This window comes from Macrobrachium nipponense, chromosome 8 (assembly GCF_015104395.2).
Source record: "Macrobrachium nipponense isolate FS-2020 chromosome 8, ASM1510439v2, whole genome shotgun sequence".
NCBI classification, from domain to species: domain Eukaryota; kingdom Metazoa; phylum Arthropoda; class Malacostraca; order Decapoda; family Palaemonidae; genus Macrobrachium; species Macrobrachium nipponense.
The window spans coordinates 35,198,197-35,224,350 of record NC_087203.1 but is presented as its reverse complement, the minus strand read 5'-3'; the positions used below and the strand labels follow the sequence as shown (position 1 = coordinate 35,224,350).

The 26,154-nt window shown below is 36.1% G+C and overlaps 4 non-coding genes across 4 annotated transcripts; 3 read left to right on the top strand and 1 right to left on the bottom strand.

The window, feature by feature from the left end:
- The first annotated feature begins 5,367 nt into the window (after positions 1 to 5,367).
- Trnah-gug (transfer RNA histidin (anticodon GUG)) lies at positions 5,368 to 5,439 on the top strand. Its single transcript has one exon. It is a non-coding gene; the product is annotated as a tRNA-His (tRNA).
- Positions 5,440 to 12,384: 6,945 nt separating this feature from the next.
- Positions 12,385 to 12,456, top strand: Trnah-gug (transfer RNA histidin (anticodon GUG)). Its single transcript has one exon. It is a non-coding gene; the product is annotated as a tRNA-His (tRNA).
- Positions 12,457 to 16,019: 3,563 nt separating this feature from the next.
- Positions 16,020 to 16,091, top strand: Trnah-gug (transfer RNA histidin (anticodon GUG)). The gene has a single exon. It is a non-coding gene; the product is annotated as a tRNA-His (tRNA).
- A 3,700-nt stretch (positions 16,092 to 19,791) lies between these two features.
- On the bottom strand, positions 19,792 to 19,863 carry Trnah-gug (transfer RNA histidin (anticodon GUG)). Its single transcript has one exon. It is a non-coding gene; the product is annotated as a tRNA-His (tRNA).
- Between the last annotated feature and the right edge of the window lie 6,291 nt (positions 19,864 to 26,154).

Below are 26,154 nucleotides of genomic sequence, written 5' to 3'. Positions count from 1 at the left end.
CAAGAATAGACATTGCTTTCTGCAGTACGGAGTCAAGAAGACGTCTGAAGCTCAGCAGTTCTCCTTGTGAAGCCATCGCTTTGAGCATTGATTTTCGACAGCTGCCAAACTGGCCACCATGTATTTCATTGCCTCACTGTGCCTCCAGTTCACATAGTGTAAGAGTTCATTTTTGTTATGTAAATAGGAGAAACCATTTCGCATTTATTTTTTTTAGTAACTTGTAAATAAGCCTTGTTCTGTTGTTTGTTTTCTTTCTATATTGGTATCCCCAGTTTCCCAACTGTTGGTGTTGAATCCTTTTTGTTTATTATAATATTGAACCTGTAGCAGACCTCGGGTGTCCGTGACATTGATGAACTTGGACTTAAAGGGCATTGGAAGTGTCACTATTCTCTCAGCTACCTCAAAAACTATAGATTAGACACTAATATCAGTCGTTTACGGGTATTTTAACGTCAACCCCTTCCCACTCCTTCTCAACCCCCACTTTTCTCCCTTATTGGGCTGAACTTGAACTTGAAGGGCATCACGACTGTCATATTTTTTCTCAGCGACCTCGAAAAAAACTACTTGACGGATTACACACTAATATATGTTGTTTTTGGTCATTTTTACATTTACCCAATTCCCACAATGCCCTTTACCCAACCAATGGTCCGATATTGATTATGTTTTCACCATGACTTGATTGTCAGAGATGCTCATGCTCGCATATAGTGCTCCACTTGAATAGTGTTAGTGTATGTTGGTAACCTTAAGTTCACGATCCATATTCTCTGTTCCTATTGCGATCTTATTGGTTAGTGTATTTGCTTGCAACTTAGTGGCACCCTTTCCCTTGCTATTGTGGATAGCAGAGTTAACGTCAATTTATATCAATTTATGAACAGAATACGTGTTTACATTCATTCCTTATATTAGAAATAATTCTGGGTGTTCTACAAGGGTTCCATTCTCAATCTGTCTGTTCATAGTCTACGTGCCATTAGTCAGGAAAGCGTAAAATTTGCACACTTGGAATAAATTTCAGAAATTTTTGCTTGAACCCAGGGGGGGGTATTGCAGCCATGAGAATATACATCAAACCTTTTGGTCGACGCTTGTCACAGAAACGAGGGCGAGTTATCCCTTAAAACCCGACCTCGTTCTGATACGCCATATGCAGGTTGTTCGGATCCTGCCACAGATGTCAGAATATCTTCATTATTCCGTTCATTTGGAACTTTGGGCTTTGTAGTGAGTAGCGTATCCTAAAAGTCGTGTTAAAAATCGAAAAGATTAGTGGGCTTAGTGGTTATTGTATTTACATTCATTTCTGCTAAAAAATGGGACATTATGCACACACACACACACACACACACACACATATATATATATATTATATAATATATATATATATATATATATATATATATATATGTGTGTGTGTGTGTGAATGTGTGTGTGTGTCTGCGTGTGTGTGTGTGTCTGCGTGTGTGTGTGTGTGTGTATAATGTCCATTTTTAGCAGAAATGAATGTATATATATATTATATATATATATATAAATATATATATATATATATATATATATATATATTAATATCACACATCCACAGATGAAAAATAAGAGAAGGGGTGTAGGTACTGACCGGTTTCGACTTATTTCCAAGCCATTGACGAAGGGGACATAGATACATAGGGGGGCATTAGAAGGTCACAAATATATATTACTAAAGAGATAGTACTGACGAACTTCCACAAAACCGTTTCAGGACTGCAGATCCACCCACAGGCAGGTGTCAAGGTAGGAGTGGCTTCCAAAAAACCAATCATTTGGCGTAAAAATTTAAAAAAAATTTACAATAAATTCTCAAGGGACACTACCGATAAACGATAAACGTACCTACCGTAGGCGACAAGTCCACATCTGACAGGTGTCAGGGAGGCGGGGTAGGAAATCTCATTACCACTACTGCCCCCTTACTGTGTTTACAAATATAATAATCCTATTTCCATACATCTCTACTGTCTACCTTAAAATTTAAACAGTTTACTACTTTCTCTTAATATTAAAGGATCAAATTTATACATTCCTTGACTGACTGATGTTCATATTATTGTTGTAACTTTCTTTTATAAAGCTAGATTCAAGGATATTCTTTTCCATTGCATTATTAGAATACATAATCTTTTTTGCCCCTTCCCAGTTAATGATAACTAAATCTTTGTTAAAATTAGAAGACCAACTGTTTGGTGAAATACAACGAGCCATATTGGAAAAACATGTAAACATCAAGACATTGGAAACTAAAAGGGATTTTGAAGATCTCTCGAGAAAAAGAAGACATTTTGAAGCCTCAGTACCATCAGATTAGAGAGTTTCTCTACGTGAATATTGTTATGTACATATAAGAAATAAAGTGCATCGGAAGTTTAAGCGTAAACACGACAACAAAATGAAACTCCTAATCGAAAGAAGCCCCTGGACTACCAACGCCAATCATGAATGTGTCGTCAATTTATCAAGCAAACAACTGCATACAAATATAACTAGTGCCTTTGGTTACGGATTAAATTTTGCCTTGTAAACTGGCAGTACAAATAGTGTAGAAATTACCAAAGGACTTTGTAACTTGGAAAAATATAGCGATTTAACCAGTGAAGGAGTGAACATAATTAAAGGAGTGATTTATGCAGGTATGAATAAGTCAGACGCCACAAACGTACCTAAAAGATTTATGGATGCCATCAAGGAATTGAAAAAGATAAAAATATACACATGACAACAGCAGATAAATCAGGCGCTCTAGTAATTTTAAACAAAAGTGAATATAAAGAAAAAAATGGATAATCTTTTGGGTGATGAGAGTAGGTACATATAAAGAATTAAATAAGAACCAAATAAGAACCCGTTAGATAATAAAGTGAAAAGTCTGTTAAAAGGTAATGAAAGCCTTATAAAGAAGTTGTGTGTGACCTCTCCATCGCTACCGTATGGTACAATAAAAACCCACAAAACAAACTTTCCTGCCAGGCCAATTATTAGCTCAGAGGGTTCCGCATCTTACAAACTGGCGAAATATTTAGTGGATATCCTTAATCCATTGGTAGGTACCATTTTTTTAATGCCTAATACAGAATAATGTGGACTTGATAAATAAACTGAATAGTGTACGTGTTAATAGTGAATCAAAGCTTGTGAGTTTTAACGTAGTATCACTATTCACAAGGTACCAATTGATGATCTACTGGAGTCTTCATCTGAATCATTAGAAAACGCACAGCTGGATATCACATTTTCTAAAAGCACGTTAATTGAACTGATTGAACTATGTGTGAAAGAATGTAAATTTGAATTGAATGGAAAATTTTACTCAAAAACTTTTGGTATGGCAATGGGAAACCCTCTGTCCCCAGTGCTAAGTAATTTGGTTCAGATATGTTGACGACTTAATGGGAGGTGTATGGGCCTAGGGCGGAATGAAGATATAAATAATTTTTTTGCTAGGTTAAATAGTACCATCAATTAAATTTACTATGGAAATGGAAAAATATGGATGCCTATCCTTTTTGGATGTCCTCATACGGAGAAAGTAGTGATTTAAATATAGTGTTTACAGAAAACCTACTAATATTTCTCCCTATGTGCATTTCTATTCTAGACCAAACAATAAGGTTAAAAAATCAGTGTTTGTGCATCTGTTTCTAAGAGCACTACGGGTATGTAGCCCAGAATATATAGACGAGAAATAAAGATTCGGGATACAGGCAAGAAACTGAAATATCCGGACAGTGTACTAAACCAACAATTGCATTAGAAAGCGGCGGGAAAAACGGCACGGATGGTATCAAAATAATAAAAGGAACTTACAACACAAATATTTACTTGTATTACCTTATAATTATAATATGAAAGATATCCCACATCTCCTGGAGAATTTTGCTGTTAAGTCGCTTTTAAAAACAACAAAACAGTGAAACAGGTATTTATTAAGAACTCCCCCGACAATGCTAAAGGATATGTATATAAAATTCCATGTAAGACTTGTGTCAACTTTTACACTAGTCAAACGGGTAAAGCACTGGAAAAGAGTAGAACAACATAAAAAATGTTTTAGATATGCACAGCAAAATAGTGGTATTTTTGTACATGTCAGTGAGAACAATCATGCTATTAACTGTGAAGGAGCAAAAAACATAGTGTATTCTAATAATGCTTTGGAAAGTAATAAAATTGAATCTAGCTTTATAAGAGAAAGTTACGACAATAATATGAGCATCAGTCAAGGAATGCATAAACTTGATCCTTTAATCAAAAGAAATTTGTAAACTGTTTAAATTTTAAGGTAGGCTGTAGAGATGTATGGAAATAGGATTGTTATATTTGTAAACACAGTAAAGAGGGGCAGAGTGGTAATGAGATTTCCTACCCCGCCTCCCTGAACACCTGTCAGATGTGGACTCATCTCCTACGGTGAGTACGTTTATCGGTAGTATCCTTGAGATCTTATTGTAAAATTTAGCCAAAATGATTTTTGAAAAACCACTCCCACCTTGACACCTGCCTGTGGGTGGATCTACAGTTTCAAAAACGGTTGGAAATAAAGTCGAAAACCGGTCAGGACCTACAACCCCGCCTCTTATTTTTCACCTGTGGATATGTATGATAAAATGAATCAAGTGCTAAAGTGATTATAATCATTATAATTATATATATATATATTTACATACTACATAAGTCTATATATATGTATATATATATCTATATAGATATATATATATATATATATATAAATATGTATATATATATATATATATATATATATATATATATATATATATATATATATATATATATATATATATAGATATATATATCATATAGATATAGATATATATATATAAATATATTATAACATATATATATATATATATATATATCTATATCTATATAGATATATATATATATATATATATATATATATATATATATCTATATAGATATATATCTCTATATATATATATATATATATATATATATAATGTATAATAATATAGATATATATATATATATTATAGATAATAATATATATATATATATAATATATATATATATATTATTATATATATATATCTATATATATAATATATATATATAATATATATATATATATATATATATATATATATATAATATAAGAGAGAGAGAGAGAGAGAGAGAGAGAGAGAGAGAGAGAGAAGCTGGGGAAAGGCCAGGTAGTAGATATGACAGAATCTCCCGAACCTCGCGAGGCGAAAAATCGACGCTCTCAAAAAGGTAATCGAGAAGGAAGACTGTCAAGGTAACTTGTACTGCTTGTGACTCAATGCTTATTCACACCTGGCCGTGATCGTATAGTGGTTAGTACATTGCGTTGTGGCCGCAATAACCCAGGTTCGAATCCTGGTCACGGCAGTGATGAGCTTTTTTTAAGTCATTTCTACAAAAAGCCGACATCAATTGGGATATGTCTGTTAATGTTCGGATTACAGTCACAGTCAACAGCAAGAATCTTAAATCGCTGCAGAGGACATGGGTACTAAAGATCATTAGTACTGATCTCACGAACACCAGGAAAGGCCAAAGCAAATAAAATGTTCACAGTAACTACTGAATCGTGGATGAAGCCCCTGTGCAGGAAACTTCCATAACAGTCTCTTTGTGCACCCACCCAGGAAGTCATCAGTAGTGCACTCAAACTCCCTATACACACTATGCCAGTCACCTTTATCCAGCATGTGCACTCTCACACTTCCAGCAAATAATAACCTTCTCTTCCAGTACTCCTCGTGAAAATCCTCCTGAAACTAATACGTATAATGCATTTTCCATAGCCAGGAAATCTCTGTTTTCATTTACTAAGAGAACTCCTGAACATCTGACAAGGCCAAATCATTCTCTATTGCACTCAAAGCAACTAGCTTTTACTGCCGTGTTCTAGAAACAGTGTCAGACATACAGTCTTTCAAAACTCCTATGCTTTTCCATGCTAGAACTTTATACATTCACCATTACAATTTTTTTTTTCTTTGTCAAACTCAATCTTACCCATACTATCCTAAATCTAAGATATCTATACTCTTGTACCCAGTCTTTAGGTGATCCATATAATCGTATACCGAATGTTACTACAACAGCAGCAACAACAATAAAGAAAATATATTAAACGGTAACATAGAAACAATAACATCATAAGCAATGTTAACAAATTTCAGCACTAGGTATTATTCTCTTTCTCACCCTCTCCTTTTTCATTTAAGATAGTTGCATCAGTTACACTGACCAGTATTTTTGACAATTTATATTTCACCACCTCTCACCCCCATTCTACTTCCCCCATTCCTATGGGGTTGAACTTAGACTTTATGTGCATTGGAAGTGTCTCTGTGCATCCCAGTAACCTCAAAATCTATGGATTAGGCAGTAATATCCGTCATTTTTGACATTTCATTTTTTACCCCTTCTCACACCCCTTCCTATCAGGGCTGAACTGGACTCAGGGCATCAGGAATGTCACTTTAACCTCAAAGTAGGCACTAACATCTGTAGTTTTCAGTTATTTTTACATGCCTCCACCTTCCTATTGGGGATGAACATTAGAATTAAAGGACATCGGAAGTGTGACTATTCATCTCAGTGACCTTGAAAACTATAAATTAGACAACAGTATCTGTTGTTTTCATTTATAGTGACACTTCCGATGCCCTTTAAGTCTAAGTTCATCCCCGATGGGAAGTAGGCGAGAAGATCTGGGAAGGGGATTTCATGTAAATCCCCTTCCCAGATCTTCTCGCCTACTTCCCATCGGGGATGAACTTAGACTTAAAGGGCATCGGAAGTGTCACTATTCATCTAGCTACCTCAAAACTATAGATTAGACACTAACATCTGTCATTTACGGGTATTTTTACGTCACCCCTTCCCACTCCTTCTCAAACCCCACCTCTCCCTATTGGGGCTGAACTTGGACTTGAAGGGCATCAGGACTGTCACTATTTTTCTCAGCGACCTCAAAAACTATGGATTACACACTAATATATGTTTGTTTTGGTAATTTTTACATTTCACGGCCGATTCCCACAATGCCCTTTACCCAACCAATGGTCTGATTTTAATTCTGTTTTCACCATGACTTGATTGTCAGCGATGCTCACGCTCACATACAATGCTCCACTTGAATAGTGTTAGTGTATGTAGCTAATCTTAAGTTCATGATCCATATTCTCCTCTTCCTATGCGATCTTATAGGTTAGTGTATTTGGTAGCAACTTAGTGGTACCCTTTCCTTTGCTATTGTAAATAGTAGAGTTAACCTTATGTTAATTCACGAACAGAATATGTGTTACATTCATTCCTTATTTTGGAAATTAACTCTGGGTGTTCTACAAGGGTTCCAATCTCATCTGTCTGTTCACAGTCTACGTGCCATTAGTCAGGAAAGCGTAAACTTTGCACACAAAAGAATATTTTTTAAAATTTTTTTTGGAAATTTTGCTTGAACCCAAACCTTTTGGACACGCTTGTCATAGAACGAGTGCTAGTTATCCCCTAAAACCCGACCTCATTCTGATACGCCAAATGCGGATTTGGATCCTGCCACGGATGTCAGAATTTCTTCATTATTCCTACATTTGGAACTATGGGGTTTGTAGTGAGAAGCATATCCTAAAAGTGTGAAAGAATCGTAGAGGGTGCTGTGGTTATTGTAATTACATTCATATTTGCTAAGAAAAAAGGGACATTATATATATATATATATATATATATATATAATATATATATATATATATATATATTATGTATATATATATATATATAGTATATATATATATATATATATATATATAATATATATATATATATATATATATTAGTATATATACACACAAAATATATGGGTGTATGGGTGTGTGCGCATGCATGTATAATATAAAGACATATATAATATGAGAGAGAGACCTTACAGACCATATATCTTGTTCGGGTTGACACAGGTGCCTCAGTGTGAGGCACCTCTAATGTCTACCAGAGAGTTGCTAGTACATCTTCCGGTATATTTTGCATCTTCCAATCTTGGATGGTCTGGGATGCAGCTTAGATATTTGTCGACCTTATTCTTAAACACATCTACGCTCACTCCTGATATATTCCTCAGATGAGCTGGCAACCCATTGAATAGATGCTGCATTATCTATGCTGGTGCGTAGTGGATTAATGTCCTGTGTGCTTTCCTTATTTTTCCTAGTATAGTTTTGGGCACTATTAATCTACCTCTGCTTGCTCTTTCTAATATTTTTAGCTCCATGATGTTTTCGGCTATTCCTTCAATCTGTGTCCATGCCTGAATTATCATGTAGCGTTCCTTCTTCTCCTTTCTTAGACATATATTTTTAAGGATTGGAGTCTTTCCCAGTAGTTAAGGTCCTTAACTTCTTCTATTCTAGCTGTAAAGGACCTTTATATACTCTCTACTTGTGCAATATCCTTTTGATAATGTGGGTACCATATCATATTGCAATATTCATGTGGACTACGAACATATGTTTTATAAAGCATAATCAAGTGTTCAGTTTTCTTGTTTTGAAGTGCCGTAACAACATTCCCATTTTTGCTTTAAATTTTGCCAATAGAATTGCTATTTGATCATTGCATAACATGTTCCTATTCATCATCTCACCAAGGTCTTTAACTGCTTCCTTATTTGTGATTATCTCATTATTAGGTCCCCTATTGCATATAGCTCTCCTTTTCTGTCTCCATAATTTATTGATTCAAATTTATCAATGTTAAATACCATCCTATTTACCTCTGCCCAATCATATACTTTGTTAAGGTCTATTTGTCGCGCGTTCCTTATCTTCATCTTCTCTTCTTCTTCTTCCCAGCTTTTTCCCATTTTTATATGGGGTCGCCGTTTCGGATGAGCCGTTTCCATCTATTTCTATCTTGCGCTTCTGCCTCATCAATTCCCTTCTCATGTAAATCTCCTCTCACACAGTCCTTCCATCTCTTTCTTGGTCTCCCTCTCTTTCTTCTTCCTTGCACCTCCACTCCCATAGTATGTCTCCCAGCGTGGTCCTCATCTCTCCTCAACAGGTGTCCATACCATCTCAGCCTCCCCTCCTGCACTTCTTTGATACTTCCACCACCTTAGTTGACCCCCTTATGTAGTCATTTCTGATCCTATCCACTCTTGTTACCCAGACATCCACCTAAGCATTCTCATTTCTGCCACATCCATCTTCTTCTGCTCTGCTTTTCTCATGCTTGCTGTTTCCGTACCATACAGCATTGCTGTTCTTACCACCGTCTTGTGAAATTTTCCTTTTAAAACCTAAGCGGCACTCTTTTGTCACAAAGAACTCCCGAGGCCGCTCTCCAGTTGTTCCAGCCTGCCTGTACCCGATGTTTTACGTTCTTCTTCCATACTTCCTCCAGCGTTAACAAAGGATCCCAAATACTTAAACTTATCAACTCTCCTTATTTGCTCTCCACCAAGCTGAATACTTTCTCTATCATATATTCTGTCTTGGATCTACTTATTCTCATTCCTCTGTCCTCCAGTACTTGTCTCCATCTTTCCAATTTCACTTCCAGATCTTCCCTGCTCTCTGCACACAGAACAATATCATCCGCATACAATATGTTCCATGGTACTGTCTCCCTTACTTCCTCTATTTATAACATCCATCACTATGTTAAAGATAAATGGGCTCAGAGCCGACCCCATGGTGTAATCCTACTCTCACCTCAAAACCTTCTGTCTCCCCAACACTGCTCCTCACTCTGGTAAATACATTCCGGTACATCTCTTGTATCAATCGCACATACTTCTCTGGCACCATCTTCTCCCTCAGGCTCCTCCATACCTCTTGTCTCGGGACTCTGTCATAAGCCTTTTCAAGGTCAATGAATACCATATGTAGGTCCCTTTGTCTTTCCCCGAATTTCTCCATTATTTGCCTCAGACAAAATATACCATCTGTTGTTCCCCTTCCCTTCATAAATCCCATCTGCTCTTTACCTATTTGTACTTCTTCTCTCAGTCTAGCATCTATCATCCTTTCCAGTATCTTCAAAGTGTGGGACATCAATTTAATGCCCCTATAATTACCACACTCTTGGACATCGCCTTTCCCTTTAAAAAATTGGGATCAATATACTCCCACGCCACTCATTTGGTATCTTTTCCTGTTCAAGGATCTTTATCATAAGATCGTACAGTATATCCACTCCTTCATCTCCTAATGCTTTCCATGCCTCCACCGGGATCATGTCTGGTCCGGTTGCCTTCCCATTCTTCATCTTCTTCAGTGCATTTAGTACCTCTTGCCTAGAAAACCTCATTACCATGCCAATGTTCACTTGCCCATCCTCTCTTATTAGTCTATTATTTTCTTCATTTAACAACTGTTCGAAATATTCTTTCCATCTCTTCACAATGTCTTCCTCCTTTCTAAGCACTACACCCTCTTGATTCTTTATTTGTTTGATGTGTGTGATCACAAGTCAATTTTCAATTTATTCTTGTGTCATCGGCGAAACTACTCACTACCGAGTCCTTAACATTATTGTCTATGTCTGCAATCATAATAACAAACAGTAATGCAGCTAACACCGTACCTTGTGGCACACCAGATATTACCTTAGCTTCATCCGATTTCTCATCGTTTGAAATAACTATCTGTTTTCTGTTGTGTAAAAATTCTTTTAACCAACTTCCTATTTTATTCACTATATTATGTTTTCTAATTTTCTTCGCTAATATATTATGGTCTACCTTGTCAAAAGCTTTTGCAAAGTGTAGATAAACCACATCTGTTTCATTTCCGCTTTTCATATTTTTGTATATGTTCTCACAGTGGACTAACTGTTGGGTTTGTGTACTTTTTCCGGGTACGAAACCATGTTATCCTATATTAAATAAATTATTATTTTATTAAATGTTTCATAATATTTTTCTTCATTACCCTTTCATACACTTTCATAATATGTGATGTTAGACTCACAGGCCTATAATTACTTGCCTCTAGTCTTGATCCACTTTTGAAAATAGGGGTGATATATGCTAATTTGTGCTCATCATAAATCTTGCCTGTATCTACACTTTGTCTTAATAATATTGCAAGTGGCTTTGCTATTTAATAACTACTTTCTTTAACAAAATAGCAGGGACACCATCAGGCCCTGCAGCAGCTCCATTTTTAATTTCATTAATAGCCTGCACAATATCAGCTTCATTAATATCTATGTCTGCTAAATATTCACTATTTTCGTCCCTTTCTTCTATATCATTATCTTGATTATCAATTCTAGGGGTGAATTCTCTCTTATATCATTCTGCCAATATGTTGCATATTTCCTTTTTTTCATTCGTTAATCTCCCTTCAATTCTTAGAGGGCCTATTTCTATTTTTCTTTTATTCATCTTTTTTGCATACGACTATAATAGTTAGGGGTTTTGCTGATATTTACTAGGGTTTTTTTCTTTCAAGTCCCGTTTTTCATTTTCTTTAGATTGTATGATCTTTTGTTCTGCATTTTCTATCTTACTTAGTTCGATCACTTTCCATACATTTTTTTCTTTTGCAAGACCTTTTTTCCACTTTCTGATTTCTGGAACAAATCCTTCTGTCTCTTGGGTATGCATGACTGATGTTTTACTTTTCTTCTTCGGTATATATTCATCCACTATTTTCTCTAATATTTCATATAATATCTCCGTATTTACCTTTATATCATCACTTACGAAAATGTTATCCCAATCTTTGTTTAATTCTTCATTTATTTCTGACCATTTTATATTTTTACTGTAGAAGTTGTATTTTCCATATCCTTTCCAATTTTTCATTTCTTGCTTATCTCTGTTTTCACTTGCTTTGGAATGGACTGTTAATTCTATGACATTATGGTCTGAAATACTCGCATTATAAACTATTATTTCTTTAACATAATTCACCTCGTTCACAAATTCTAGGTCTAAAGTATTTTCCTTTCTTGTTGGCAGGTGATTTATTTGTTGAATGTTGTATTCTAGTAGCCTATCTAATATCTTTTCGAATTGCCTCTTATCTTCTGCACTACTGTTACTCTCTTTTTTTTACGTATAAATACAACCACAATCTCCTTTTCGTTCTTTCCAGTCTACGAAAGGAACGTTAAAGTCTCCGGAGAGAGAGAGAGAGAGAGAGAGAGAGAGAGAGAGAGAGAGAGAGAGTAGCGGGGGAGAGGCCAGGTAGTAGATATGACATCTTACCCAAACACCTCGCGAAGCGAAAAATCGACGCTCTCACACAGGTAATCGAGGAAGACTGTCAAGATTACTTTCACCGCTTGTAACATGTCACTTACTCACACCTGGCCGTGATCGTATAGTGGTTAGTACATTGCGTTGTGGCCGCAATAACCCAGGTTCGAATCCTGGTCACGGCAGTGATGAGGTTTTTTAAGTAATTTCTGACAAAAAGGCGACAGAAATACGGATATGTCTGTTAATTTGCGGATTACAGTCACAGCCAATAGCAAGAATCTTAAATCGTTGCAGAGGACATGGGTATTTTAGACCATTAGCACTGATGTCATGAACACCAAGAAAGGCCAAGAAAATAAAATGTTCACAGTAACTACTAAATAGTGGATGAAGCCCCTGTGCAGGGAACTTCCATAACATTAGTCTGTTTGTGCACCTACACAGGAACTCATCAGCAGTGCACTCAAACTCCCTATACACACTATGCCAGTCACCTTTATCCAGCATGTGCACTCTCACACTTCCGGCAAATGATAACCTTCTCTCCCAGTACTCCTCGTGAATAACCTCCTGAAACCAATACATATAATGCATTTTCCATAGCCAGAAAATCTCTGTTTTCATTTACTAAGAAAACTCCTGAACATCTGACAAGGCCAAATCATTCTCTATTATCTATCTTAGCACTCAAAGCAACTAGCTTTTACCGCCATGTTCTACAAACAGTGCCAGACATATGGTCTTCCAAAACTCTTATGCTTTTCTATGCTAGAACTTTATACATTCACCATTACATTTTTTTTTCTTTGTCAAACTCAATCTTACCCATACTATCCTAAATCTAAAAAATCTATACTCTTGTACCCACTCCCCAGTCTTCCTGATCTATATGTGCTCCCCTTACCCTAGCCCTACAACTTTAAGTAAGCCAAGAAATATCATTCTTTGTCATCAACAAATGCCATTCTATCCACATTCCTCTTCTTAAACGAAATTAATCTGCCTCTCTCACCTCAAACAGAGCTAAAATAAAATTCTTTCCACAGTTCTGCTGTACATTAATGCACAACCAAAACCTTATTTATTAGTATTTTACTCTTTCTCGGTTTCTGTGGTCTCAGCGCAGAGCAAGGGGCTGTAAACCCTATGCCATCAGCCATTTGATGGCTTTTGCATCTTGCATAGCAGCAAAATTTTGTTATTCTATTTCCGAGGAATCTCGTAGGAGTGAAAAACATGACTTGCACTGGCTGTACACCTGGGGTGTACAGCCCTTCACTAGGAAGTGCTCTACCTTCAGGAGTATTATATCTCTACCCAAAACCATCGGCACTTTCTTGGGCAGCAATACCCAGGCAGTAACGCTTACTATCATCCTCTTGTGCCAACAGTCTTCAGTAAATAGACTGACCTAACATAGATGATTGTTTTTGGCCTAAAGTGAAGGAGATAAGTGGCTCATCCTTCGTTCAAGGAGAATTTCCTCTATATAGGAGTACACAACTGTCTACTGGAAACTCCTATAATCACTGAGCCACTGCATTTCCTACAGAAGCAGGTCCAAGAAGAACTGCTCACTGGCACCGCGATAACAGTCAATTTCACTTAACTGACCTGACTCACACACCCATTTTGATATATCATGTTGAGAACAATAAGATTGACAATGCTTCTTAAGTCAACCTCGACTGACGTAAGAGAAACATCTAAATCTTTGTTCTTAAGCGATACAAAAATACACGTTGACAAAGCCCCGGCCAAAAAAATTCCGGAAATCCAGGGGAAGCAAAAGTTTTACATTTCAAAAGTGTATGGTTTGCAGGAGTGAAAAAATTGATTAACTTGTCAATTAAGCGTTGCATTGGTAGATATCTGGATATTTTTATTCAGGATACCATGGTATTTATTATATAATACCTTGAGCCAATCCGTCACGTATTTATATGAATTTTGCTGGTTATCAGTACTTGACTTAATGAAATAATATTCTTTAATAAAAGAAATTGCTGGTCACTTTAGAATTATTCAGCTTATTATGAACTTAAAAATTTTCTGTGATCAGGGATATTAAAAGATATGGTTAGTTTCGATCAAGTATTATTGAGTTCATATAATTAATGAAATTTATATTTATATAATTTGTTCCTTCAGAACTAAGGACAAGTCAACTTTCAATTTTGTTCATAATGGGGAAACTTAAATGAAATATTTGTCATTCCCGTTTTGGATATTTTAACAAACATTGACAAGAATGAAAGTGGTAATATAATCATATACCGAATGTTACTACAACAGCTGCAACAACAATAAAAAATATATATTTAACGGTAATATAGCAACAATAACGTCAATAGCAATGTTAACAAATTTCAGCACTAGGTATTATTGTCTTTCTCACCCTCTCCTTTTTCATTTAAGATAGTCGCATCAGTTACACTGACCAGCATTTTTGACAATTTATATTTCACCACCTCTCACCCCCATTCCTACTGGGGCTGAACTTAGACTTTATGGGCATTGGGAGTGTCTCTGTACATCCCAATAACTCCAAAATCTATGGATTAGGCAGTAATACCCGTCATTTTTGACACTTTATTTTTTGCCCCTTCTCACACTTGGACTCAAAGGGCATCAGAAATGTCACTTTCATCTCAAAGTAGGCACTAACATGAAATCCCCTATCCACATCTTCTCGCCTGCTTCCTACTGGGGCTGAACGTGGACTTTTAGGGCATCAGAACTGTCACTATTTTTCTCAGCGACCTCGAAAACTATGGATTACACACTAATATATGTTGTTTTTGGTAATTTTTACATTTCACCCGATTCCCACAATACCCTTTACCCAACCAATGGTCTGATTTTAATTTTGTTTTTACCATGACTTGATTGTCAGCGATGTTCACGCTCACGTACAGTGCTCCACTTGAATAGTGTTAGTGTATGCTGCTAAGCTTAAGTTCACCATCCATATTCTCTTGTTCCTATGCGATCTTATAGGTCAGTGTATTTGCTAGCAACTTAGTGGCACCCTTTCCCTTGCTATTGTGAATAGTAGAGTTAACGTTATGTTAATTTATGAACAGAATATGTGTTACATTCATTCCTAATTTTGGAAATTAACTCTGGGTGTTCTACAAGGGTACCATTCTCATCTGTCTGTTCAGTCTACGTGCCATTAGTCAGGAAAGCGTAAATTTGCACACAAGGAATATAATTTTGGAAATTTTGCTTGAACCCAAACCTTTTGGACACGCTTGTCACAGAACGAGGGCGAGTTATCCCCTAAAACCCGACCTCATTCTGATACGCAAATGCGAATTTGGATCCTGCCACGGATGTCAGAATTTCTTCATTATTCTTTCATTTGGAACTATGGGGTTTGTAGTGAGACGCGTATCCTAAAAGTGTGAAAGAATCGTAAAGATTAGAAGGTGCTGTGGTTATTGTAATTACATTCATATTTGCTAAAAAAAAAGGGATATTATTTATACACACACATATATGAGTGTGTGCGCATGCATGTATAATATAAAGATATATACAATATGAGAGAGAGAGAGAGAGAGAGAGAGAGAGAGAGAGAGAAGAGAGAGAGTGTAGCAGGGGGGAAGTCAGGTAGTAGATATGACATCTTAGCCAAACACCTCGCGAAGTGAAAAATCGACGCTCTCACACAGGTATAATCGAGGAAGACTGTCATGATAAGTTGCACCTTTTGCAATCAGTTACATATTCACACCTGGCCGTGATCGTATAGTGGTTAGTACATTGCGTTGTGGCCGCAATAACCCAGGTTCGAATCCTGGTCACGGCAGTGATGAGCTTTTTAATGTCATTTCTACAAAAAGCCGACATCAATTGGGATATGTCTGTTAATGTTCGGATTACAGTCACAGCCAATAGCAAGAATCTTAAATCGTTGCAGAGGACATGGGTATTTTAGATCATTAGTACTGATGTCATGAACACCAAGAAAGGCCAAGAAAATAAAATGTTCACAGTAACTACTGAATCGTGGATGAAGTCCCTGTGCAGGAAACTTCCATAACATTAGTCTCTTTGTGCACCTACACAGGAACTCATCTGTAGTGCACTCAAAATCCCTATACACACTATGCCAGTCACCTTTATCCAGAATGTGCACTCTCACACTTCCAGCAAATGATAACCTTCTCTCCCAGTACTCCTCGTGAATTCCTCCTAAAACCAATACATATAATGCATTTTCCATAGCCAGAAAATATCTGTTTTCATTTTCTAAGAGAACTCCTGTACATCTGACGTGGCCAAATTACTCTATATTACCTATCTTTGCACTCAAAGCAACTAGCTTTTATCGCCATGTTCTACAAACAGTGTCAGACATACAGTCTTCCTAAACTCTTATGCTTTTCCATGCTAGACCTATATACATTCACATTACATTTTTTTTCTTTGTCAAACTCAATCTTACCCATACTATCCTAAATCTAAGATATCTATACTCTTGTACCCACTCCCCAGTCTTCTAGATCTATATGTGCTCCCCTTACCCTAGCCCTACAACTTTAAGTAAGCCTAGAACTATCATTCTTTGTCATCAACAAATACCATTCTATCCACATTTCTCTTCTTAAACGAAATTAATCTGCCTCTCTCGCCTCAAACAGAGCTACAATCAAATTCTTTCTACTGTTCTGCTGTACATTAATGCACAACCTAAACATTATTTATTAGTATTTTACTCTTTCTCGGTTTCTGTAGTCTCAGCGCAGAGCAAGGGGCTGTAAACCCTAAGCTTTCAGCCATTTGATGGCTTCTGCACCTTGCAGAGCAGCAGAATTTTGCTATTCTATTTCCCAGGAATCTCATAGGAGTGAAAAACATGCCTAGCACTGATATCTAGAAAAGAGACCGATGGCATTTCCTACCAACCTGGGGTGTACAACCCTTCACTATGAAGTGCTCTACCTTCAGGAGCATTATATCTCTACCCAAAACCATCGGCACTTTCTGGGGCAGCAATACCCAGGCTGTAACGCTTACTATCATCTTGTGCTAGCAGTCTCAGTAAATAGACTGACCTAACATAGATGATTGTTTTTGCCCTAAAATGAAGGAGATAAGCAGCTCATCCTTCGTTCAAGGAGAATTTCCTCTATATAGGAGTACACAACTGTCTACTGGAAACTCCTATAATCACTAAGCCACTGCATTTTCTACGGAAGCAGGTCCAAGAAGAACTGCTCACTGGCACCGCGATAGCAGTCAATTTCACTTGACTGACCTGACTCACACACCCATTTTGATATATCAAGTTGGGAAGAATAAGATTGACATTGCTTCTTAAGTCAACCTCGATCAACGTTAGAGAAACATCTGAAATCTTTGTTCTTAAGCGATATAAAGATTCACGTTGGAAAGAGGCCAACCAAAAAATTCCGGAAATACAGGAAGGGCAAAAATTTTCCCTTTCAAAAGTTTGCAAGAGTGAAAAAACTGATCCTTCAAGTACTTATATGAATTTTGCTGGTTATCAATGGTCGACTTAATAAAATAAAATTTTTTAATAACTAAATTGCTGATCACTTTAGAATTATTCATCTTATCAAGAACTTAAAATTTTCTATGATCAGGGATATTCAAAGATATGGCTAGTTTCGACCAATAATTATTTTGTTCATATAATTAATGAAATTTATATTTATATAATTTTTTCTTCAGAACTAAGGACAAGCCAGCTTTTAATTTTGTTCATAATGGGGAAACTTGAATGAAATACTTGTCATTCCCTTTTTGGATATTATAGCTAACATTAATAAGAATGAAAATAGTAATATAATCGTATACCGAATATTACTACAACAGCAGCAACAATAACGTCAATAGCAATGCTAACAAATTTCAGCCACTAGGTCTTATTTCTGCACGGGACTGAACATACAGTTCTGCTCAGCCACGGTTGCAATTTAACGTAATGGTTCCGTCGACCAATTTGCTTCGTCATGCGGGTTTCGAAATACGACTGAACCAGCGATCCGTGAAAGAGAATGTAGACATGAGAACAGTCATGATAATGGTAATCGCGGTTCAACGAACTTTCGTTTTTATTTAGTGTGAGAATTTGACCGGACTTGTACCATAACAACAATTGATGTTTTCAGCCAGTTTAGCATTTTGTCCATTTGATCTCGCTGTGTGTTTCCCTGCTTCTCTGTCAGTATGTAACCATATCGTATTGCCTTCCTTATGGGGGGATGAAGTGATTTATTTTGTGGTAAGGAGGTCCTACACCCGGCAGTAATCGTATGATAAGACAGAATTGGTCGTCAGCTCTCGTATAGTTAGTTTTAGGCTATTTTTAGGGGTACAAAGTATACTAAGCCTTGTGGTAATAAGATTTATTAAACCAAAATGCAAAGAACTTGAAGATTTAGTAATGAGGCCTGCAATCTAACATTGATAGTGTGATAAGAGTCTCACTAAGTCAAATCATCGGGAAAATAAGCTAGAGAATACTCTTTAATGAATGCATGTTCAGGTAATATACCCTGAAAAATAATTTTTAGATGAATATCCACTTTAGATTTCTGTCCAAGATCATGAGTTAAATATTTTCTTTACCATAATACATTAAATAATACTCATATCTCCTTGTATCAACTATGTATAAGTAAACAATGCGCCTTAAGTTTCGTCGGCGGAATCGAGTTTTCTGTACATCGTACAGTCAAGGCCAACGGAAATAGCTCTATCTTCCGGTGGTCTCGGTATAATGCTGTATGAGCCGCGGCCCATGAAACTTGAATTAATTATCTGTGGTGGCCTGGCCGATATCGTTGCTAAACGCGCGATTATGGCTAAATTTAATCTTAAATAAGATAAAATCTATGGAGACCAGAGGGCTGCAACTTGGTATATTTCAAGATTATAGGGTAGATTATTAGCATACCAATCTAGTCTCTGAAGTTTGTAAGAACTGAGGGCGGACAGTAAAAAGTGCGGACGGACAGACAAATCTGGCACAATAGTTTTCTTTTCGGAAAACTATGAGGATTCTTTTCAATATGTTTTCCCTTCCAGCTTTTATTAACCATGTGAATTTTGCCCTTCCTCAGGTTGATAGAACAATTTCTAGAAAACTGGAAACTGATTTAACAGAGTCAGTCATCTCTACATTAACTTAAAACTCGCAATTTCATTATTTGCATTGTTTACTTTCGTTGTGAGTGCTGCTTTTGCCTGTGGACAGGCGTTAACAATGATCATATGTTCCTTTTCATATATCCAATAGGCATTACAGATGTATTGAATATGTATAAAAATATTTTCCCTCCAATAATTCTTAATGAAAAAATAAGGGAAAAATCATAAGGGAAAAGTTGTAATTAAGGGAAGTTCTGAAAAAGCCGCTAAAAAGATCATTTAGCCCCTTAAACACTTCAATTCTGCACTTTCCAGGGTCATTCTTCATTGTATATTAAGGTGTTTTATTTAGATTAATAATAATAATGTACAAAACTATCTATTTCTTTTGCCGTGACCAGGATTCGAACCTGGGTTATTGCGGCCACAACGCAATGTACTAACCACTATACGATCACGGCTGTAAGAAGATACAGAAACCTCGAGACAAACAATGATAAAGACAAAGTAAAACTTCATAGTCATACGGAGTTCCCCATTCCGAGAGAAATGGCTTCCTTGCGTCACTTGTAGTCCGGTAGTTCCCACGCTTAATTTGATTATGAGTTTCTCTCCAATTAAATGATTTTAGATTCTTTCATAAACAGCGAGATAAGATTTAACTTATCTAAATATGAGAAGATGGCTTGAAAGCGAGCGTCGACAACGTGATTCTCTTGTCAAGTCAAATCACTAGGATATTCCACCACAGGTTGTCCCTTGTGGAGAACATTCGCAGACAGAAAGATTAAGCTTATTAGTTCTTAGATCTCTGTCAAAAGTCATATAACAGATATGGTAAAGATAAGAAATGCTAACTAGTAACTTCTATCAATCACACAATCTCATAATAGGAGATTTTTGTGAAAAGCATTGCCACCCACAGTGGCATTTGTCTATTTGAACTTCGACCTTAAGTTATGGCCTTGAATGGCTTCACTCCTCAGGTTATGGCTGTATTGTATGCTTCAAAAGTTATGGACATAGTTAAAGTCCTGTCAATACGACCTTGACCTGGAACCTTGAATACACTACGGAAATGCTGAACACCCATCTCTCATTGATGATATATTATATATGGTGGTTTAGGTTATCCTTTTCAAGATGTGAGAATTACAATGCTCAAGAAACTTTTTTTCTTTTTTAATGTTTGCCTTCACCACTTGTCTGCCTTCATCACTTGTTTGCCTTCATCACTTGCTTGTCCTCACAACTTGCCTGTCCTCACAACTTGTCTGTCCTCACAACTTGTTCGCTTCTTCCTTTGCCCATGTGATCATCGTTGTACTGAAGCTATCAAGGAGGCAAGTTTACCTCTGGGTGTTTTGTAAAGGAGTGTACTACCTTGAGCTCTACAGAGAAAAGGTAGCGAGAAGCTTTTTTGCTTTTTGTTGTACCCTTAGGATATTTATTCAATGGTTCCATTCATCGAAGATTTGCTTGTTCGTCTGTCGTCTTGTTTGTGTTCCCTCTCTGTTCCCCTGTTTTTTGTGTCTATTTGTTTGCATTCCAAGTTTGTTTGCCTAATTGTCTATCGTTTCATGTACATTGTACACAGCCTGGATTTTCCCTCTATTGGATGTAAAGTAGAATAAAAGGAGAGTATTGTTTCGTAAAATATCTTGAGAAAATATCACATAAATATCCAGATAAAGAAACAAACAGAATTTCGAACCTACAGATGCTATAATAAGATTAAAACTATTAATGAAAGGAAAATTTCCTATGTTTATGAGAGAGAGAGAGAGAGAGAGAGAGAGAGAGAGAGAGAGAGAGAGAGAGACGTTTGACCGCGGATAGGTCACAGTTTCAGATCCAAAACGAAACAAGCAATAAATAGTCAGTGAATAAAGGACTGAAAATATTGAGTGGGGGCGCATTCATTCTTCTTTTTTGCCGTATATACTTCTATCCTCTTTCTTGCTGCGAGTTCCTAAATAATGTCACCTCTCACTAAGCTATGAAAATATTCAACAATGCTCTCAGTCATAACTAATGGTCTAGTTATGTACTCAAGAAAGGGCTGGCATTATGGGATGTTTTCTTTCATTGTGGTTACTATCCATATGGTTTATATCTCCGAGTGGGACCCCATGACTATAGAAGTCCTTACATTACAGACCTTACATCTTGTTCGGGTTGCCCCAGGTCCCTCAGTGTGAGGCACCTCTAATGTCTACCAGAGAGTTGCTAGTACATCTTCCGGTATATTTTGCATCTTCCAATCTTGGATGGTCTGGGATGCAGCTTAGATATTTTTCGAGCTTATTCTTAGACACATCTACGCTCACTCCTGATATATTCCTCAGATGAGCTGGCAACGCATTGAATAGACGCTGCATTATCGATGCTGGTGCGTAGTGGATTAATGTCCTATGTGCTTTCCTTATTTTTCCTGGTATAGTTTTGGGCACTATTAATCTACCTCTGCTTGCTCTTTCTGATTTTTTTTCTAGCTCCATGATGTTTTCGGCTATTCCTTCTGTCTGTTTCCTTGCCTGAATTATCATGTAGCGTTCTCTTCTCCTTTCTAGACTAAATAATTTTAAGGATTGTAGTCTTTCCCAGTAGTCAAGATCCTTAACTTCTTCTATTCTAGCTGTAAAGGACCTTTGTACACTCTCTATTTGTGCAATATCCTTTTGATAGTGTAGTACCATATCATTTGATTGCAATATTCAAGTGGACTACGAACATATGTTTTATAAAGGCATAATCATGTGTTCAGCTTTTCTTGTTTTGAAGTGCCGTAACAACATTCCCATTTTTGCTTTACATTTTGCCAATAGAATTGCTATTTGATCATTGCATAACATGTTCCTATTCATCATCACACCAAGGTCTTTAACTGCTTCCTTATTTGTGATTGTCTCATTATTAGGTCCCCTATATGCATATAGCTTTCCTTCTCTGTCTCCATAATTTATTGATTCAAATTTATCAGAGTTAAATACCATCCTATTTACCTCTGCCCAATCATATACTTTGTTAAGGTCTCTTTGTAGCGCGTTCCTATCTTCATCACAAGTAATTTCTCTACTTATTCTTGTGTCATCGGCGAAAATACTCACTACCGAGTCCTTAACATTACTGTCTATGTCAGCAATCATAATAACAAACAGTAATGCAGCTAACACCATACCTTGTGGGACACCGGATATTACCTTAGCTTCATCCGATTTCTCATCGTTTGCAATAACTATCTGTTTTCTTTTGTGTAAAAATTCTTTTAACCATCTTCCTACTTTATCCACTATATTATGTTTTCTAATTTTCTTAGCTAATATATATTGATCTACCTTGTCAAAAGCTTTTGCAAAGTCTAGATAAACCACATCTGTTTCATTTCCACTTTTCATATTTTTGTATATGTTCTCACAGTGGACTAACAGTTGGGTTTGTGTACTTTTTCCGGGTACGAAACCATGTTGTCCTATATTAAACAAATTATTTTTTATTAAATTTTTCATAATATTTTTCTTCATTACCCTTTCATACACTTTCATAATATGTGATGTTAGACTCACAGGCCTATAATTACTTGCCTCTAGTCTTGATCCACTTTTGAAAGTAGGGGTAATATATGCTAATCTGTGCTCATCATAAATCTTGCCTGTATCTACACTTTGTCTTAATAATATTGCAAGTAGCTTTGCGATAGAATGAACTACTTTCTTTAACAAAATAGCAGGGACACCATCAGGCCCTGCTGCAGCTCCATTTTTAATTTCATTAATAGCCTGCACAATAGCTTCATTAATATCTATGTCTGTTAAATATTCACTATTTTCATCCCTTACTTCTATATCATTGTCTTCATTATCAATTCTAGGGGTGAATTCTCTCTTATATCGTTCTGCCAATATGTTGCATATTTCCTTTTTTTCGTTTGTTGATCTCCTTTCAATTCTTAGAGGGCCTATTTCTATTTTTCTTTTATTCATCTTTTTTGGGGTTCTGCTTGATAATTACTAGGGTTTTTTCTTCCAAGTCCCGTTTTTCATTTTCTTTTGATTGTATGATCTTTTGTTCTGCATTTTCTATCTTACCTAGTTCGATCATTTTCCATGCATTTTTTTCTTTTGCAAGACCTTTTTTCCACTTTCTGATTTTCTGTAACAAGATCCTTCTGTCTCTTGGTATGCATGACTGATGTTTACTTTTCTTCTTCGGTATATATTTATCCACTATTTTCTCTAATATTTTATATAATATCTCTGTATTTACCTTTATATAATCACTTACGAAAATGTTATCTCAATCTTTGTTTAATTCTTCATTTCTTTCTGAACATTTTATATTTTTACTGTAGAAGTTGTATTTTCCTTATCCTTCCCAATTTTTCATTTCTTGCTTATCTCTGTTTTCACTTGCTTTGGAATGGACTGCTAATTCTATGACATTATGGTCTGAAATACTCGCATTATAACTTATTTCTTTAACATAATTCACCTCGTTCACAAATACTAGGTTTAAAGTATTTTCCTTTCTTGTTGGCAGATGATTTATTTGTTGAATGTTGTATTCTAGTAGCATATCTAATAGCTTTTCGAATTGCCTCTTATCTTCTGCACTATTATTACTCTCTTTTTTATATGTATGAATACAACCACAATCTCCTATTCGTTCTTTCCAGTCTACAAAAGGAAAGTTAAAGTCTCCAGATAGGAGAATAGTTCAGTTCTTGTGATTTCTACATATATCATCCAATTTTTCTATTATTGTGTCAAACTCTTTAGTATTAGGTGTCTATATATTACTATGTTCATTAATTTTTCAGATTCAAATTCTACCGCTATTAGTTCACATTCTGAGTTACTACATTTCTCATATATTTTTCCTTGGAACCCTTTTATTTGATCGTCATTCCCAGTCTCTTGGGAATACCAGGTTTCAACTTATATTCATTATTATCTCTTTTTCTTTCAATTTTGGTTAGTTCTTCTAAGTACTCTATTTTCTTTTGAGTTACTCGTAACTAAAACCCTGCGCATTCATCACATGATGGTTTGCGTGCTTTCTCCTTCATTTAATATGGGTAATAATAAAGATTTTCCCACGTCTCTTTCCTGTTCTAGTATGTTGTTCTTTGCTTCATTTCCAGAAATTCTGACATTAAAAAATCCAACTTTTCCATAATATTTGATCTTCCTTCATCATAATTATTCATTTTGTGTCTGAATCTGCAATTTTCTCCGTATCTGCAATATCCTCTTGCATTGTAAATACAGTATTTATTTCTTGAGCTGACACTCCATACCGCAGTGATGGCTTGTTTTTTTCCTTCACCTCATATTCTTTGTTCCTCTCTTTATTTGTTTCTTTCTTATTTTGGATTCCATAATTTGATAGAATATTTAATTGATTTTGATTCATGGCTACAGGGTGCATATATTTACATTTTTTGTCGAACTTACATCCTTTTCCTTCTTTTAGGTTTTTGCATATTTTTGGATGTAGATCTCTGCAATCATCCTCATAGCCGTCTAGGTATGCACATTTACCATAGATTTCATAGTTGTGACATACCTTGGGATGTTTGTAGTAACATCTTTCTCCGAATCTGCATTTCCCTCTTTTTAAAAGGGTGCAGACTTTGTCTTTCTTGTCTATTTTTTCCTCTTTCCCATCAGTGTACAGATCTGGGTAGAGCCTCTTCAAGATTTTCTTTTGTGTTGTCATGTCGTAATTTATTTCTTCGTATGTATGCTGCTTGATTGCCTCATATGTAGTATCAATGAGTATCTCTGCATCCATACTTTCATCTTGTTCTTTGTTTTCCTTATTTTTTTCTGTCATCTCAGTTTTGTTTACTTCTCTTCCATTTTCCTCTTCTTCTTCTTCTTCTTCTTCCTCTTCTTCTTTATCTTCAACTATTTGTACATTAAGTCTTGATTTAATAACATTGTCTATCCATGATAGACATGTTGAGCAAAATATTCTGGTATCCTTACTCATATCTTGCATTACTTCAGCACATTGAGGATGCGTCGGAATGTTGCATGCAGAACATTTTCTGACCAGGTTTTGAGGATTAACTATGCTATACCACACCTTACACAGTTTGCATGCTTTTGGCATTCTTTTTCCTATTGCATCAATTAGGATATTCACAATGTTCACCTTAATCATTTTCTTTGTCAGAATATGTTGATTGATGTAAATTTTCTTTATGAGTCTCTTGACCACTTGGATTTTATTTGGAACTTCTTCAATTATTTTTAAGATGTTTTCTGTTGATTTGTTCCAGTTTGAAGGATCATTTCCTTCTAATATGTCTATGAATGCTTTTGTATCTTTGTGGTTAAGGCTGTTGTTGATCTCATAGATGAGAAATGCCAGCTCCCTTCCTGCTACCTCATCGTATTGTGAATCTGCCAGACACGCTAAATTTTGCCATTTCTTACCACAGTTGGAACTTACTGCCATCTTGATCTGATTTACAGTATTTCACTTGATAAACCAACTTAGTAGACGCTTTATCCTACTATTTTCACACTAATCTATCACCGACGAGTCATTTAACGGATGCAACTTCTAGATATTTTTCAATTTCCAGATGTATGTTAAACGCGTGATATCTGTTGATTAATCAGACTGTGCGCGGGAACGTCTCACCAAGCAAAATGGCACTAAGAGAGAGAGAGAGAGAGAGAGAGAGAGAGAGAGAGAGAGAGAGAGAGAGAGAGAGACTCTTCTAGCCTTCACATTGT